Below are 16,093 nucleotides of genomic sequence, written 5' to 3'. Positions count from 1 at the left end.
GTCTTGGGCCACAGATGGCCCAACAGACTACACTAACTGATCCCAGGAAATATTAAGTTTCTAATTTATTTAGCAAAGGCTGCAGAAACCAAGCAGAAGTGAGCTGCCATTTAGAGCAAGAACAGAGAAACACAGCACACCCCATTCCAACATCCAGTGGTTCCCTAAGAGGGTGCATAGCTGCCTCTGACCCATCAGATCAAAACATACTGTGGTCCAGAAATGCTACTTGTAGAAATTTAGCTTGCAGAAAAAAAGCCAAAGGGCAAGGTAAGGGACTGAGGTAGCTTATAGATTCTAGAGAGAAGATAGAGCCAGTAGTTGCTAGCTGAGCAGAGTAGACCAGGACTTATGCCTGGAAAAGGGGTTTTGTGTCAGATCTTCCTTTTTATGTCAGGACCTTGAGCATGGACTGTAGGAGCAGACAGGGTAATGTCAAAAGGGCATCTGGAGTAGAGATTCTTATCCCAACTTGGGCTGCACAACGATGATTTTCAAGCTCTCTCTCGAGTCATAATCCAGCCTTCTGTAAAATATTTTCACTTGGATACTCTGCAGCTACCTGAATGAATCTCATCATACCTGAAAACTTAGTTCATATCTCGCCTTCATCTCCTTCCCCCGAAACTGTCTCCTTCTCTTGAATTTTATTTTTATGTACTCTCCAAAACTCCCAAAGAGAGTTGTCTGCTTGTACTGTCTCAAAATGTTTTACTTCTCCCATGTTCTCTGATCTAACTTCAGCATCCTAGATATTCCTGAAACTCCCTGGTTAAAGCCCCCAGTGGCCCTGGTAGCATGAAATTGAATAGTCTCTTTGCTTGTCCTCATGCTCATTGCTCAACAGCTGCATACTCCTCAGCTGACCATTCTCCTCTGTTGACCTCTAGTATGTTACACATCTAGTTTCCCTTCTACTTTGGCTGTTTCTGGAGTCTTCTTCTCTTCAACTTCTAAAATACGGAGTTCTCTGACATTTTTTAAAATACCATTAATATATGCTGATAAATCACATTTCTAATAGGCTCCAGACCTGCAAATGTAATTAGTAACTCAACCTCTCTCTCTGTCTCTCTTTCTATCTCTCTCTCTCTTGATGTCTCTCAGGCATCTCAAACATAACATAGTCTCCATCAAACTCCTGATTCCCTTGAAAGCCGCCCAGCTTTGTCAATCCCGTCTTTCCAGCTCAGTAAATGGTATTTCATTTCATTCAGGTCAGAAACCTCTCCCTTTCCCTTGTCTCCCACATCTATTTCATCTGTGAGTTCTGTGGTTCCTGTTATCACAATAAATCTCAAATATGTTTACTTCTCTTTACTCTCCTTTCACCACTTCGATTTAAACCAACACCTGGACTCTGGAAATGGCCTCCAAACTCATTTCTCTGATATACTTCCTGACATCTTCAGTCCAACTCTGCCCCAGTATCTTCACTGAGAACAGCCAGAGAGTAAACATTTAAGAACTTGCTGTGGCCCACAAGGCCATGCATGATTTGGCTTTTGCTAGTCTCTCCAAGCTCATCTCATTCCGTTCTCTTCTTCACCCACAGAGCTTAAACCTGATGTCCTTTCAGTTCCTGGGGCTAGCCCCGCTCTTTCCTGCTTCAAGCTTTTGCGTAAATTGTTCCCTTTTCCTTGAACACTCTATGCCTACTCCGTATATATATCTCCTTTGCCTAACTACACTTAATAACTTAACATTTTGTACAGCAATTTATGCATAGTAGGCTCTCAGTAAGTATTTGTTGAATGAGTGCAACGAATGGATCTGACAGGAAAATTCTACAATAACCCATTGGTCAGTGAGGAGGTCAAAGGGAAACCACTCATGAAGTACCAGAAACTGCCTGTTAGAAAAACAGAATGTTCTTATAGATATCTAAGACCATACTCCTTTTCCTTAAAGATTCTATGATTTCATAGGGCAGATTAAAAAATAATCCAATTATTGAAAGAACAATATGTAGTATGAGACAATGTAAATACTTTCAGCAGAAGTTAAGATCTAAATCATAAATAAATAATAAATACTGACAGCATCAGTACAGAATACAATTAATTGCCAAATGATTAGTACAGGCTCATGGTTTCCAACATTTTCATCACTAAGGAGTTGTTCATTATGCTTTTCCCACGAGAACCTCATATTTTTGAAAACATTTGCCTACTAAACAAAATACATTTACCATGCGATAATTATTTTTCACTTTAAATCATATGTAATCCCCAATTAGACATTTATAATCCCTAATTAGGGCATTTGATCAACATAACCATGCAAGCCAAAAGCAAGATCAGGTACTTTTGTTTTAATGTCAATAAAATTTTTACTGAGCTTTTTGAAATATTTAAAATATCTTGCCAACCCCCACCTTGTATTTCATTCAAAGCTTTAGCCTGTGTATTTTGTAAAGAAAATAATACATATGGTTCATTTACCATATGTACCTTTTTTTTCTTCATGAAAGTCTCCCTATGTGTTTTTGCAGATTAGTAACTAAAAGTGAATTGGTTTCCTTGAGAAAGAGAAATTTTTCCTTCAGGGAGAGAAACTTCTATCATAGTGGTATTTTGAAAATGAGTTAATTGAGGTTTTGATAGTCTACCTGAGCCAAGATATATAGCAGACATCACCATGGATTCTAACGTGCTTCCTCTTTTCTCTACTTGTCATGTAGCAGTAAACAGAGAAATGAAGAGAAATAAATGAACAAAACTCTCCTTTTTAGTGAAACTATTGGATATCTTTTTATCCTGCCTTAATGGTAGGAAATAACACTACACACTAGTCCAAACTAATTTAAACACTAAAGCTCTTTGTTCTTCCTTTGAACATGTATATGTAATTTTAATCATTTTAGGCAGCATGGATTCTCAAGAAGTAATTTTCATCAAGAAAAAAGAATATGTAAATATTTTATATACATAAGATGAACACTCATCCATATGCTTTAAATGGGTCTGAAATAATCAAACTAATGATATTTTTCAAGCTGCCACTTTGAGAACATTTTCTAAACACTGATCATTATTAACAAAATCAGTGTTTCTGTAGAGGTATTCAAGATATGCAGGCAAATCATGTTACGTAAGTTCTGCAGATGAAGGGTGTTAATCATAGTTATTGAGCAACTTAACACCAGAACTCAAGATATTTCAATTCATAATTTTGCTAACAGGTGCAGAATCTTCTATATTTTTATAGCTTTTGTGTAGGAAGCAAGCTATAGTGGAGTTGGTGGCAATTTTATCTTACTAGACAAATGCTTGATAGATCAAGCATTCTTGGTACTTAATGTGTCTCACGATAGATCCCAATTTCACTTCTTTTTCCTGTTGAGATGTTCACAAATATCCCCCATCTTAAAACTTTAAAGAACTTTACAAATGAATGTCATTTTCCTACACATTTTAGCCATAGACAAGATGAAACAAGTGTATTGACTATTCTGAGGTTATAAACTCTGCAAAGCTGTAATACAAAGTTGTAGGGTTTTTTTTCCCATTAGGTATATATAAACTTTTTATTTCGTTATGACAAAATATCTATAACAAAATGTGCCATTTTAATCACTTTAAGTATACAATTCAGTGGCATTAGTAACATTCACAGTGTTATGCAATCATCACCACTATTTCCTAAACCTTTCCATTACCCCAAACAGAAACTCTATCACCAGGTACATTTTTTATGAAATATGTTGAATAAATGTTTATTCATTAAGAAATAATTCATCCACAAAACAAATTTCAAGTATCTACCATGTGTGTAACCCTCTGCTAGAAACTAGAGATGAGCAATGTGAACAATGTGAGATTAAAAGAATAAACAATGGAGAGAGTGGCCCATTTTCAGATACTGGTGCCTCTGGAAGCCAGTTGACCAACTAAAACACCAGTAACAATATTAACACTTACTGTCTAAGCACTTTAGTTATATTAATTCATTTAATTTTTACAACAAGCCCATGAGGCAGGTACTATTATTATTATCCTGATGATACAAGTGATGAAATTGTGGCAAAGCAAGGTTAAGTAACTTCTCAAGGTCACATAGCTAATAACAGTTGGACCTGGGTTTCCAATCCAGGCTGACAGACTCAGAGTATGTATACTTAACCACTGTGTGAAACTAAAAAAAAAATTTTTAACTGAGGTATAACTGACATACAATAAAATGCATCCAATTTAAGCTATGGTTCAATGAATTTTAACAAGTGACTACAACTGTGCTATAACCACAATAAAAAGCACATTTTCTTCACCTTAAAATGTTCCCTTGTACCCTTTTGCAGTCCATGCCGCCTGACCCACAACCCTTAGTTTTAGGCAACCACTAAATTGCTTAACTATAGATTAGATAGATTTTCCTTCCTAGAATTTCATGTAAATTCATTCATACAGTACTCTTTTTTTTTTTCCATCTAGCTTCTTTTGCTCAGTATACTTTTTTTTTAGATCATTGATGTTGTTGCATGTGTTAGTAGTTTCTTTTAATAACTGAGTACTATACTACTGTATGTATAGGTCTCAATTTGTTTATCAGTTCATCTGTTGATGAACCCTTGGGTTGTTTGCATCTTTGACTACTATGAATAAAGCTGCCGTAAGCATTCATGTATGAATATATGCAGTTGTATGTTTTATTTTGTATAAACACCTATAAATGAGATTGGTGGGTTATATAGTAAGCGTGTGTTTAACTTTTTAAGAAACTGCAAAATTATTTTCCAAAGGAGTTGTAGTGTTTTATGGTCCCACCAGCAACGTATGAGAGTTCTGATGATCCATGTCCTTGCCAACAGTGAGTATTTCAGTCTTCTTAATTTTGGCCTTTCTAATGTCTAATGAATATGTAGTGGTGACACATTGTGGTTTTAATTTGTACTTCCTTGAAGATAAATAGTGAGCGGCTTTTCTTGTGTTTACACAAAATTCGTATATCTTATTTTCAAATCATTTGCTCCTTGTTTCGTTAGATTATTTTATCTTCTTAGTGAGTTGACTACTTACTATTGAGAGTTTTTAAAAATATATTCTGTATATCAGTCTTTTGTCAAGCATGTATTTTGCAAATATGTTCTCCCAGTTTGTGGCTTGTCTGCTCATTTCCTTAATTTTGTCTTTTTGAGAACAGAGGGTTTTCATTTTATGAAGTCCAATTTATCATTCCTTAACTATTTGTCCTTATTTTTGTTCTAAGAAACTTTTGCCTATCCCAAGTTCACAAAGATCTTCTCCCATGTTTTCTCATCTAGTCTTTTACGATTAAGTATGTGGTTAGTTGTAGACTTTCACAAATGTCCTTACAATGTTAAGGAAGTTCCCTTCTGTTCTTGATATGCTGAGAGACTCATAAATGAAGCATTTATGAAATGCTTTTTCTGTATCCATTGAGATGATCATATAGTGTTTTCCTTTTTTTCTGTTAATGTGGTGAATTACATTGATCACATTTGAATTTCAAATCAACCTCATTTTCCTGAGATTTCACTGGATAATGATACAGTATCCTTTTAAATACTGCTGGATATGATTTGCTAATATCTACTGAAGATTTTCAAATCTATGTTCATGAGAAATATTTGTCAGTGGTTTCCTTTTTTTGTAATGTCTTTATCAGGTTTTGATATCACAGTAGTGGTGGCATCACAAAATGGGTTGGGAAATTTGCCCCCTCAATTTTGTAAAGAATTGATACCATTTTTTCCTTAAGTGTTTGTTGAAATTCACCACTTAAAGCCATCTGGACCTGCAGTAAAACCCGGATTAGAACTTCAATTTCTTTAATAAATGTGAAGTTAATAAGGTTTTTATTTCTTCTTGAATCAGGTTTGGTTATTTATGTCTTTGAAGGAATTTGTTCATTTCATTTAAGTTGTCAAATTTATTGTCAGAGGTGTTCATATTCCATTCTTATGCTTTTAATATTTATAGAATCTGTAGTAATGTTCCCTCTTTAACTCCTAATGTTGGTATTTTTTTAAAATTTTTGATCAGTCTAGCTGGAGACTTAACAGTTTTATTGATCTTTTCAAAGAACCAGCTTTTGATTTCACTGATTTTTATCTTTTGTTTGTGTTCTATTTTATTGATTTCTCCTCTTATCCTTATTATTTTCTTCTTTCTGCTTACTTTGTTTTAATTCCTCTTTTTCTCATTCATTAAGTTGAAGGCTTTGATTGTTGATTTCAGACCTTTCTTTTTTTCTAATATAAGCGTGTAGAGCTATAAATCTCCCTCTAAGCACTGCTTTTGCTGTATCACATAAATTTTTATATGTCATATTTTCATTTTTTATTCTTTTCAAGATGTTTCCTAATTTCTCTTGTGTTTCTTCTCTGCTGCATAAATTATTTAGAAGTGTGTAGTGTAATTTCAAAATAATTAGGAGTTCTTCAGATACCTATTTTTGATTCCTAATTAAATTCCCTTGTGGTCAGATAATATACTCTGAATGATTTCAATTTATTGACACTTGTTTAATGGCTCAGAATATGGTCTATCTTGATGACTGTTCTGTGTGTATTTAAAGAGAATGTGTATTCTGCTGTTGTTTGGTAGAGTAGACAACAAATGTCAATTAGATCAAGTTGGTTGGTAGCATTGTTCAATTCTCTGTCTTTACTGATTTTTTGTCTACTGGTTCTATCAATTATTAAGAGAGAAATATTGAAACCTCTGACTATAATTGTTGATTTATCTATTTTTCCTCACAGTTCTATTAGTTTTCACTTCATGTATTTTGAAGCTATGTTATTAGGTGTCATTAAGGCCATACTCTCCAGCTGGAAAGAAGTCAAATGACTTCCAGGCCTATGAGAACACTGTGAATTGTTTGGTTTACAACTCCCCAGTCATTTTGTAATGAAGTTTCTTTGGAATTTCCCCCTATGTCTTCATGATGACTTACTCAGCAATGATCTCAAGGGCAGCCCTACCCCTACTCAATTTTCTGAAGCTTTCTTTTTTTAAAAAATAGAATTCTCCCTCCTGCAACTCTGCTATTCCAATTCCAGCTGTTTCCACCTTCTGAATTTCTAATCTCTTCAACTTGGCAAGACTGCCACACTCTGCTTGGCCATGCCACACCATCATATGAAAAGTGTCCTAAGCAGAAAACTAGTAGTATTGCAGGGCTCATCTCATTTTTCTCCCTTCTCTCAGGGCTCAGAGCACTGAACTACCTGTTGTTGTTCGATTACTACAAACAATTGTTCATACATTTTGCTTAGAGTGGGAAGGTATGTCTAGATCCAGTTACTCTATTGTGATTAGAAACAGAAGTCAGTAACTTTTGAAAAGAGGCCAAAGTACTGCAATATTCACAAATTATATCTTACACAAACTAAGGAGAATTTTAAAAGGAGCAAATCCACTGAAAAATACTGGAAATATTTAGATTTTAAGAGTTTCAGGAACCGTGAAAAATAGTTTAACTAGTACCCCTGACATCAAGGGTTGATTATTCTGTTTGAATTAAGCCAGAGCTAGTATTCCTAAGGACTCTAAAGGTTCTGGCCGGCTTTTAGGACTTCAGCAAATAGTGCTTATTTATTCATTCATAAATAATACATTTACATATATTTCACATTAATTATGACCCATTTCATAACTTAGTATGTATTCATTCTTCTTTCTCCAGGGATAATAGATGTAAAGCAGAAATATATTCCATGTTATATATTTGCATTATGCGAATGTTCAGAAAAAGCAGTCAAACTTTCATACATTAGTTACAGATAAATAATAGAATCTTCAGGAACTCTCTTTTCTTTCCTATGCCTGTTAAATATGACTTCTTCCCAGGGCTGGTCCTACCACCACGTGGAATAAAACTCTTCAAAGCTTCTGACCTACTTCTTTACTAAATTTTTACTTCATCCCATGAGACAGAGTTAGAATTTATAGTAGCAGAATTAAAAAGGAGAAAATAGAATAATCACAAACAATATTAGCATAGAATATTAAGTGCTTTCAATATGCCATATATTGTGTTCATTAGACAGTATAGCCTAGGTTTGCTGTAATAGCAAGCAATCCCCAAAGCTCAGTGACTTATGACTTATAACAACAGAGGTTTCTTTCTTGCTATTTTAGATCTTCATTGTATGTTGGCTCTGACTTTAGTCTGTATTTTCTTTACTATGAGACTTTGAGGAATGGAGCAACAGCTGCCTGGAACATTGCAGGTCATTATGGTAGAGGCAAAAGAGAAATACAGCAAATGGCATACTAGCTCTTAAATCTTATTCCCCAAAATGTCCTGTATTACCTCTATTCATATTTCTTTGGTTAAGTCAAGTATCATGACCTAGGCTGACATCAGTGGGATTGGGAAGTCTAATGCTCTCCAAGGGAGGAACATCAAGTATTTGTGAACAATAAAGTAGTCTACCATACTGTGCTAAGCACTCAAATATTTTCTTCTTTTGTCTTCATACCAGCCTTCTAGAAAGTACTATTATTGTTCCATTTTACAGATGATAAACTAAGGCTCAGAGAGTAACCTGGAAAAAGTCAAACAATATGAAATGGTAGGGCCTGGACCCAGATTGTCTGACCCTAGTATAATTGTGTTATACTGCCATCAAAAGAGAAAAGAAAAAAAAAAACAAAAGTTGGGAACGAATGAGCAGAAAGAAGAGAAAGGAAGCAAGACATTAAAAATAATTGCAAGCTACTTCCTAAGGAAGTAAGATGCAGTGATAAGAAAGGGATAAGGAGAAGTAAATGGGAAAGATGAGAGAAAGGAAAAAGTTCTCTTACCTCATTGATTTCCAGTCTTCCTGCATATGTCCATCCTGCACCACATGCCTTTATCTTATGCCATCCCGAGAAAGCCCAGCTCCTGTCTCTCCACATTCCAAAGGCTCTAACCGCATGACCTACCTGGAAGTTCCCCAAAGTACTAGTCTATTTTAATTGATTGTTCCTTCTATACTGTGCAAGAAAAATGAGCTAACCGTATAAATTTAGCATTGACAAAAACATTTCTATTCTTCATACCTGGTGTATTATAAAAATGCAAACACTTGATATTTTTCTATTGTTGTCTTTGGAAACATGCATATCAGTGATTTGTATCTGCCCTTTGAACAAAAACCAGTATCCAAAGTTTTCTGACACAATTCTGTGAGAACTGAAGGTGAATATAGCTCATTAACATAAACTTTAGAATTACAATAAAGAGGAAAAGGAAACTGGAAAATATCACTAGCATTAATGAAAAAACTTAAAATCGATGTTCTGTAAAATACCCATACAAAATGAGCTGGGGAAAGAGATGCTTCTTCCAAGAGGAAATAACCAGTAAACAAATACGTGGAAAGGAGTTCAACCTCACTAGTGGTTAAAAAAAAAAAAAAACTGCAAATTAAGACAAAAGCGAGGACTATTTATACTTATTAAAGGGGCACACAGCTCTTTAAATGTCACTACTTGATCATGAGTTGTTTCTTCAGTGAAATTTTTATACTCTGAAAGTATTGGTGATACTCCTTGTAGAGAATTATGTGTAACATATAACAAGGTTGTATGGGTTAAGTCAAGTCCCTGAGCTTGTCCCAGCATTCTAGCAGGGGTACTGCAGTGGCTGGATACATTGCTGATGGAGAAATGTCTATCTCAGATGGAAAAGGTGGGAGGTTGTGGGTGGAAACTTCAGAGTCCCTCTGTCACTAGAGGAAATAAAAGCCTTCTCATATCCAGGCTTTTGACTTTTGATCCTACCTCTTAGAATGGATTCTGAACAAGTAATCCATAAGGGGAAAAAAACCCAAATAAACAAAGATTCACTGCATGATTTCTTCCAGAAAATGTTACGAAATGTATGTTGGACAACAGGAAAATAATTTAAAAGATGACATAGATATTAAAATGTAAATTACAAGGACTACAGAGCAACACAAAACATGCTTCTGAAATTGTATTAATGGAAAATGGCAGAATACACTCACTGTGATTATCCACAATGGCTAAAAAAGAACAAGGTCAAACAAAAAGTTGGATCTGCTAAGGTGACAGCATTATAGGCAAAAGTTTTCTCTCATTTATTTAGATTTATTGTGTAATACAGATAGAATTTTTATGTAATAACAATTCTATTTTCAGGGTAAAAGAGAAATAGGGTATCTTGACCCTTTCCTACTCTTCATTGGAGGCTGCAGAATTTCATTAAAATGCAAAACCCCAAATCATACTCATTTTTGATATCTTCTGATAAATATATTATTAGAAGCTCACTCTAAATTTGAATTGGTCAGTCTTTTTTATAAGATGGTTTATGTTTAGATAAATAGTTCTTACATTAATCCAATTAACTTGGAAGATTGTAGGCAGGAATATACACCAATCGTAGTGTCTACTTGTTAAATTTTAAAAATTACAGAACAAAGCATAGTAGAAACTGGCATTTTAAAATTATGATATTCACATTTAAAAAACACTCCATATATTTTTGTTTTCAACTATATTTCAAGTAATGACTCGCTACATTTCAAACAGTGATGTTTCCACACTTCTGGATGCTCTTGTAGTGTTTTTATGGTACTTTTTTCAGATTAACAATTGTACCCATTGCATTATTTTTAGAGATGCTTCACCTGGAAGGGGGTCTGGGGACTGAAGAAAAAAATATTCAGCATATTATTTGGAAATATAACCAAACTACTGTTTAAAACAAATCCATCCTATGTATCCTCACTATTCTGAAACACTCTCTTACCCTTAGCACTGTATCTATCTCATCAACAGCAAAAATAGAAAAGCCAGGCACAGTCTCCTAAACTGGGGGGATGGCAGAGTAGAGCAAGGGAGGAGGAGGAAGAGAAGCCATAACTTCTTGTGGCTGTCCTGGCTAAGGAAAGTTAGATTTCAACAGCAGCCTTCAAATGAGTTGTAGGCTCACTGATGGATGGGGATGGGTTAACGTGAGGAAAGTATTTTCTGCTCTGGGCCCCTACACTCAACAGGGGAATGGGAAAAGAGTTATGTGCCCCCTAGTACCTTGGAGAACAGCTTTCTTAGTTTTTCACTTACTGAGCTTGAGGCAAATTTTCAAGATAGATGAAGATCTAGTTCCTCCTCTCTGTTCAGTGGCTGTTCCTACCCTCAGAGGTAGCTGTGCAGAAACTACACGAGTGTGTATATGTGCAGGCACGCATGTGTTTGCATGGAAGGTGGGAGTGGTAGCAGAGGCAGGGGAATGAGGAAGGAGAGGAAAATCTCAGAGAGAATAATGAGGCTGTTGAATGTGGGAGCCCAGGGCAGAAAATATTCTGGTGCTTGAGAGAGAACAGGAAGGAGTGTGTATTTGTGTGTTTCTTTTCTTAGATCCTTTCATTCAGGAGGCATCTCCCTGGAGACTGAGGAAATCGTAGGAGTCCCCTGGGGTACTGTCAGCGCTACTTGCTGAGTTTCTGGAGAAAGAGTGAAATACTAGGTAAAGGAAATGCCTCCAGCTGGCTTCCAAGCAGAGGCAGTACTGGGAAGAAAGAATAGGGAGGTGAGAAGGACCTCTGCCCTGAATGAATTGGAGACAATTCCAGATGTGCTCCCTCCCCACACTCCCAGCCTCACTGTGATAGCACTCGTCAGGAAGGACAGTTGGATTGTCCTGTGGCTCCCTGCAGCTCTAGGTTAGCAGGAGGGACGCTCCTCACAGTATGCTCTCACCTTCCTTGCTCTGGCCATAACCACTAAGCCCCCTAGCTTCAAAAAAGGGCCATTCCTGTGACAACTGCTAAGTTTGGGGAATGGTTGGAGGGCTGACACTTCCCTCCCAAGGACTTCAGAAGCCCTGTGCTCTGCCAAAGACTCTCCCTGGCCCTTCCGTCCATTCTCCCAAAAGGACTGCCTGTCAGAGGCTTAGAAACAGCAGCCACTAGGGCAGAGGAAGCCTGTGAGTTTGAAAGGACACACCACACATTTGCAACAGCCTTCTTTGCTACTCTTTTTCATTGCAAATGTGAAGTAATCCATCTGCACTCTTGCTTCTGTGGTCCTATTTATATCATTGTTTCTAGAGAAAGTGTGCTCTATGTTGCAAAAAGCAAAACCCTGATAAACAAACATCTGAAACACAGACTCTTTAAAGAATAATGTCTTATAGCCTCTAGAAATGCCACCTATTTACTAAAACAAACATGTCTCATGAATCCTATGCCAGGTTTGGAAACACTGTCCATGCTTTCATAAACTGGGTCACTGCGGCTGGTGCGCTGGGATGTACAATGACAGGGCAGGAAGTGCCCTTGAATTACATAGTGAGACATTTCCTACCTCTCTAATTCTCTCTCCTTCTGATTACAACAAGGAGGTTGTTTCAGTTTGGAGCTAATGGATTTGAACACCTTTTCAACACTTACTTGTTACTATTATTATTGTTTTAACAGGCCATATGTTCAGAGCTTTTTGTCAGGTTTCTGGCTAGAATTTAATTTGTTTGCCTTGTTTTTGTTGCATTTATTTTTATAATTAACTTCTGTTCATGGCCATTGATATTGATCTTCCCTTTATGTTGTGATTGTGTATTTTAAAAATAAACTTAAGTCAGACATGAAAGTTCTGTTTGAAGAAAGAAATAGTTACAATGTTGTGCAACATGGCAAAAGCATGTTCAAAAATTTGGGAAGCCCACCTTTCACATATTATAGAGCACCTTGATAAAGAGAATTACTGAAAGCAAACAGTGCTTCTTGCTATCCATAGGGAACAACTAGGGTTTTTTAAAAAATTGTTTTTGATTTATCATGACCAATTATTGCTGTAAAATGTAATAAAAATGAATTACTACAAACATTATCATGTGCTTGGGTTTAAGGATAATGTCAAGTTGCTATAAAAGTTATTAAATCTTACTTTCTGTTTCTGCACTTACCTTGCCACAGAATTCTTACAACCCCCCATCGACCAGTATCCCATCACACTTATTTATTTATTTATTTATTTATTGAGATGGAGTCTCGCTCTGTCTCCCAGGCTGGAGTGCAGTGATGCCATCTTGGCTTAGTGCCACCTCTGCCTCCCGGGTTCAAGTGATTCTCATGCCTCAGCCTCCTGAATAGATGGGACAATTACAGGTGCACTCCACCACACCCGGCTAATTTTTTTGTATGTTTAGTAGAGATGGGGTTTCACCATGTTGACCAGGCTGGTCTTGAACTCCTGACCTCAGGTGATCCTCTTGCCTTGGCCTCCCAAAGTGCTTGGATTACAGGTGTGAGCCACTGCTCCTGGCCCCATCACACTTTGGAAGTAGAAGGTGAGTTCTGCCTAAGCAAAATCAAGCAGGTTATCCTAAAAATAGTTCAGAGGAAATACTGGCCTACCCAGGTTGAGAAAGCCCTTCACAGTGGTTTTATTTTTAGTGGCATCTAGATATTCTTTCATTTATCCAAAAGAGGGTATCTACTATGTGCAAGGCATTACACAAAACTCCGGGAGGCAGGGGTTGAGAAGAGTAGAAAAGGATGACTATAACAAGAGATAAGTTAAAAATAAATAAATAATAACCCCAGGAAGCTTATAATGTATTACCGAAGACAGAATATATATTACAAAGCAATTGATTGTTAGGAACCATGAGTAAGAGTCTAAATATAATAGAAATGTAATGTAATAGAATCAGTACTTAGTCTGTGCCAATCCATGCACTTTCCTGTTCTCTAATGCCTCAGAGAGATATCCTCAAGGCAGGTGGGTGAGGTGGGCACTGCTGTCCCTGGATCAAGCAAGTGGAGGATGGTCATTAGCCAAAGGGCTAGAATCCTTCTGAGAGAGGCCTTTAACAATCCGTCATAGCAATAATCCAATCTAGGAAGTTTAGTTTTTTATTTTCCACAAGGCCATCATGAAGACAAGCAGGAGTGTGAGAATTTGTTAGCCATAATTTGTAAATGTAAATTAACAAGTCTGCATTTCTACAATTCTTTTGTTTGCCTGGATTGTCTCTGACTGCAGCTTTATCTTAGTGAACAGATCTGCCCATTCCACCCAACTGGGAAATCCCCCTGCCTCTTCCCAGTATTGAGTAGACCTGGGGCTACACGTGGCTAAGTGCAAAATGGAAGACAAGCCACTAGACCTTAGAAATAGTGGATGAGGACCCGGTCGTGGTGACTCACACCTGTAATCCCAGCAGTCTGGGAGGCCAAGATGGGCAAATCACCTAAGGTCAGGAGTTTGAGACCAGCCTGGCCAACATGGTGAAATCCTCACCTGTACAAAAATACAAAAATTAGCCGGTGTGATGGCGGTTGCCTGTAGTCCCAGAATTGCTTGCCTCAGCCTCCCCAATAGCTGGGACTACAGGCAACCTGGGAGGTGGAGGTTGCAGTGACCTGAGGTCATGCCACTGCACTCCAGCCTGGGCAACAGAGCAAAACTCCATCTCAAAAAAGAAAAAAGAATAAAAAGAAAGAAACAATGTATGAGTTGAAGTCTAGGGAATAATAGAACTATTGAAAATGTTCCCATTTTAAAGGAACCTTCTATGTGCAGCTGGAAGTACTATTTGGGTTATGGGACAAAAAGAAGATGTAAATTCATGATTTTATAATTTGGTAAAAGGTATTAAAATATTCACAGGAAAGGCTAATAAAATGCACATGAAATTCAAAAATACAAAGAGATGACAAGGTCAGTTGCCAGATTCATTTATTCATTACCCAAAATATTTATTGAATGCCTACTATTTGCTAGGTGCTGTTTCAGTGCTACAGATCAACAAAAACAAACAAATGAACGAACAAATTCCTGCTCATGTAGTGTGGGAGACAGATAAAACCAAGTTAATTGAATACATAGCATGTTAGATGTTGACAACTGCAATAGCTTTGATACCATCTAACAAGAGAGAAAAATTTTTAAAAAGTATATGGAATGTAAGGGACTACACATGAAGGAGAAAGGGAAATTAGTGTTTAATAGGAGGACCTGGGAAAGTCTTGCTAAGAAGGTACCACTTAAGTAAAGATGTGATGGAGTTGAGGGAGTGAGCCATGATGATATCTGAGGAAGAGCCTGTGGGCAGAAGGAATAGCAAGTCCAGAGGCCTGAGACAGGATCATGCCAAAAAGATTGCAGGAAGGAGAAAGAAAGTAAGAAAGGAAGGAAGGGAGGGAGTGAAGGAGGGAGGGAGGAAAAGTCCTTCACAGTGGTTTTTTTTGTTAGTGGCATGTAAACATTCTTTCATTTATTCTTTCATCTCTTCAAAGAAAGAGAGGAAAGAAAGAGAAGAAAAGAGAAGAAAGAAAAGAAAGAAAGAGGAAGGAAGGAAGGGAGAAAAGAAAGAAAGAACCAAACGAACAAACAGGACAGAATGATTGGAGCACAATAAATAAGAGAGAGGGCTGTAGGAAATGAGGTCAGAGAAGCTATCAGAAATCAGAAGATGTGCGAAAGACTTTGTTGGCCATTGTAGTGACTTCGGCTTTCTGTGGAGTGAGATGAGTAGTAACCATCAGGGGATTTGGAGCAGCAAAGTGACAGTGTGCTGACTTGCATTTTAAGAGGATCACTCTGGCTGCTGGCGTGAGAATGGACCATAGAGGATCAAGTGTAAAAAAGTAGGAAGGGCTATTAGGAGGGTAATGCCATAAGCTAGGTGAGAGATAAGGAAGCTTGGACCAGAATCACAGCAGTAGAAGTAATGAGAAGTGGCGAAACTCTGGATATATTTTGAAACTAAAAGCTGAGAGCATGAAAAACTGAGGCAACATGAGTGATGCCAACCCCACATGAATTTTGCTGTTTCTACTCCCAGGCTATCAGTAAGCCTATAAGCATCTGCACCAGACTCTAGCACAAAATAGACACTCAATAAATATTTATTGGATGAGGGAATGGGCTCTGCCAGAAGAAGAAAAGACTTTGGGTGGAGAGATTTGGGGATATGAAGGGAAGCTAGAGCTCAGGTTTGGCTGTGCTAAGTTTGAGATCATTATTAGCATCAAGTGAATAGGCAGTTTGATTTCTAGGTTAGAAGTTTAGTGAAAGATTAGACCTCTATAAATTTGGGAATCATCAGTATTGGGATAGCATTAAATGCCATGCAATTAGATGAGATCACCAAGAGAGTTAATGCA

The sequence above is a fragment of the Aotus nancymaae genome, unplaced genomic scaffold, assembly GCF_030222135.1.
Source record: "Aotus nancymaae isolate 86718 unplaced genomic scaffold, 86718_ANA_hifiasm-v0.15.2.pri h1tg000019l, whole genome shotgun sequence".
Lineage (NCBI taxonomy): Eukaryota > Metazoa > Chordata > Mammalia > Primates > Aotidae > Aotus > Aotus nancymaae.
This window is presented reverse-complemented; position numbering follows the sequence as displayed.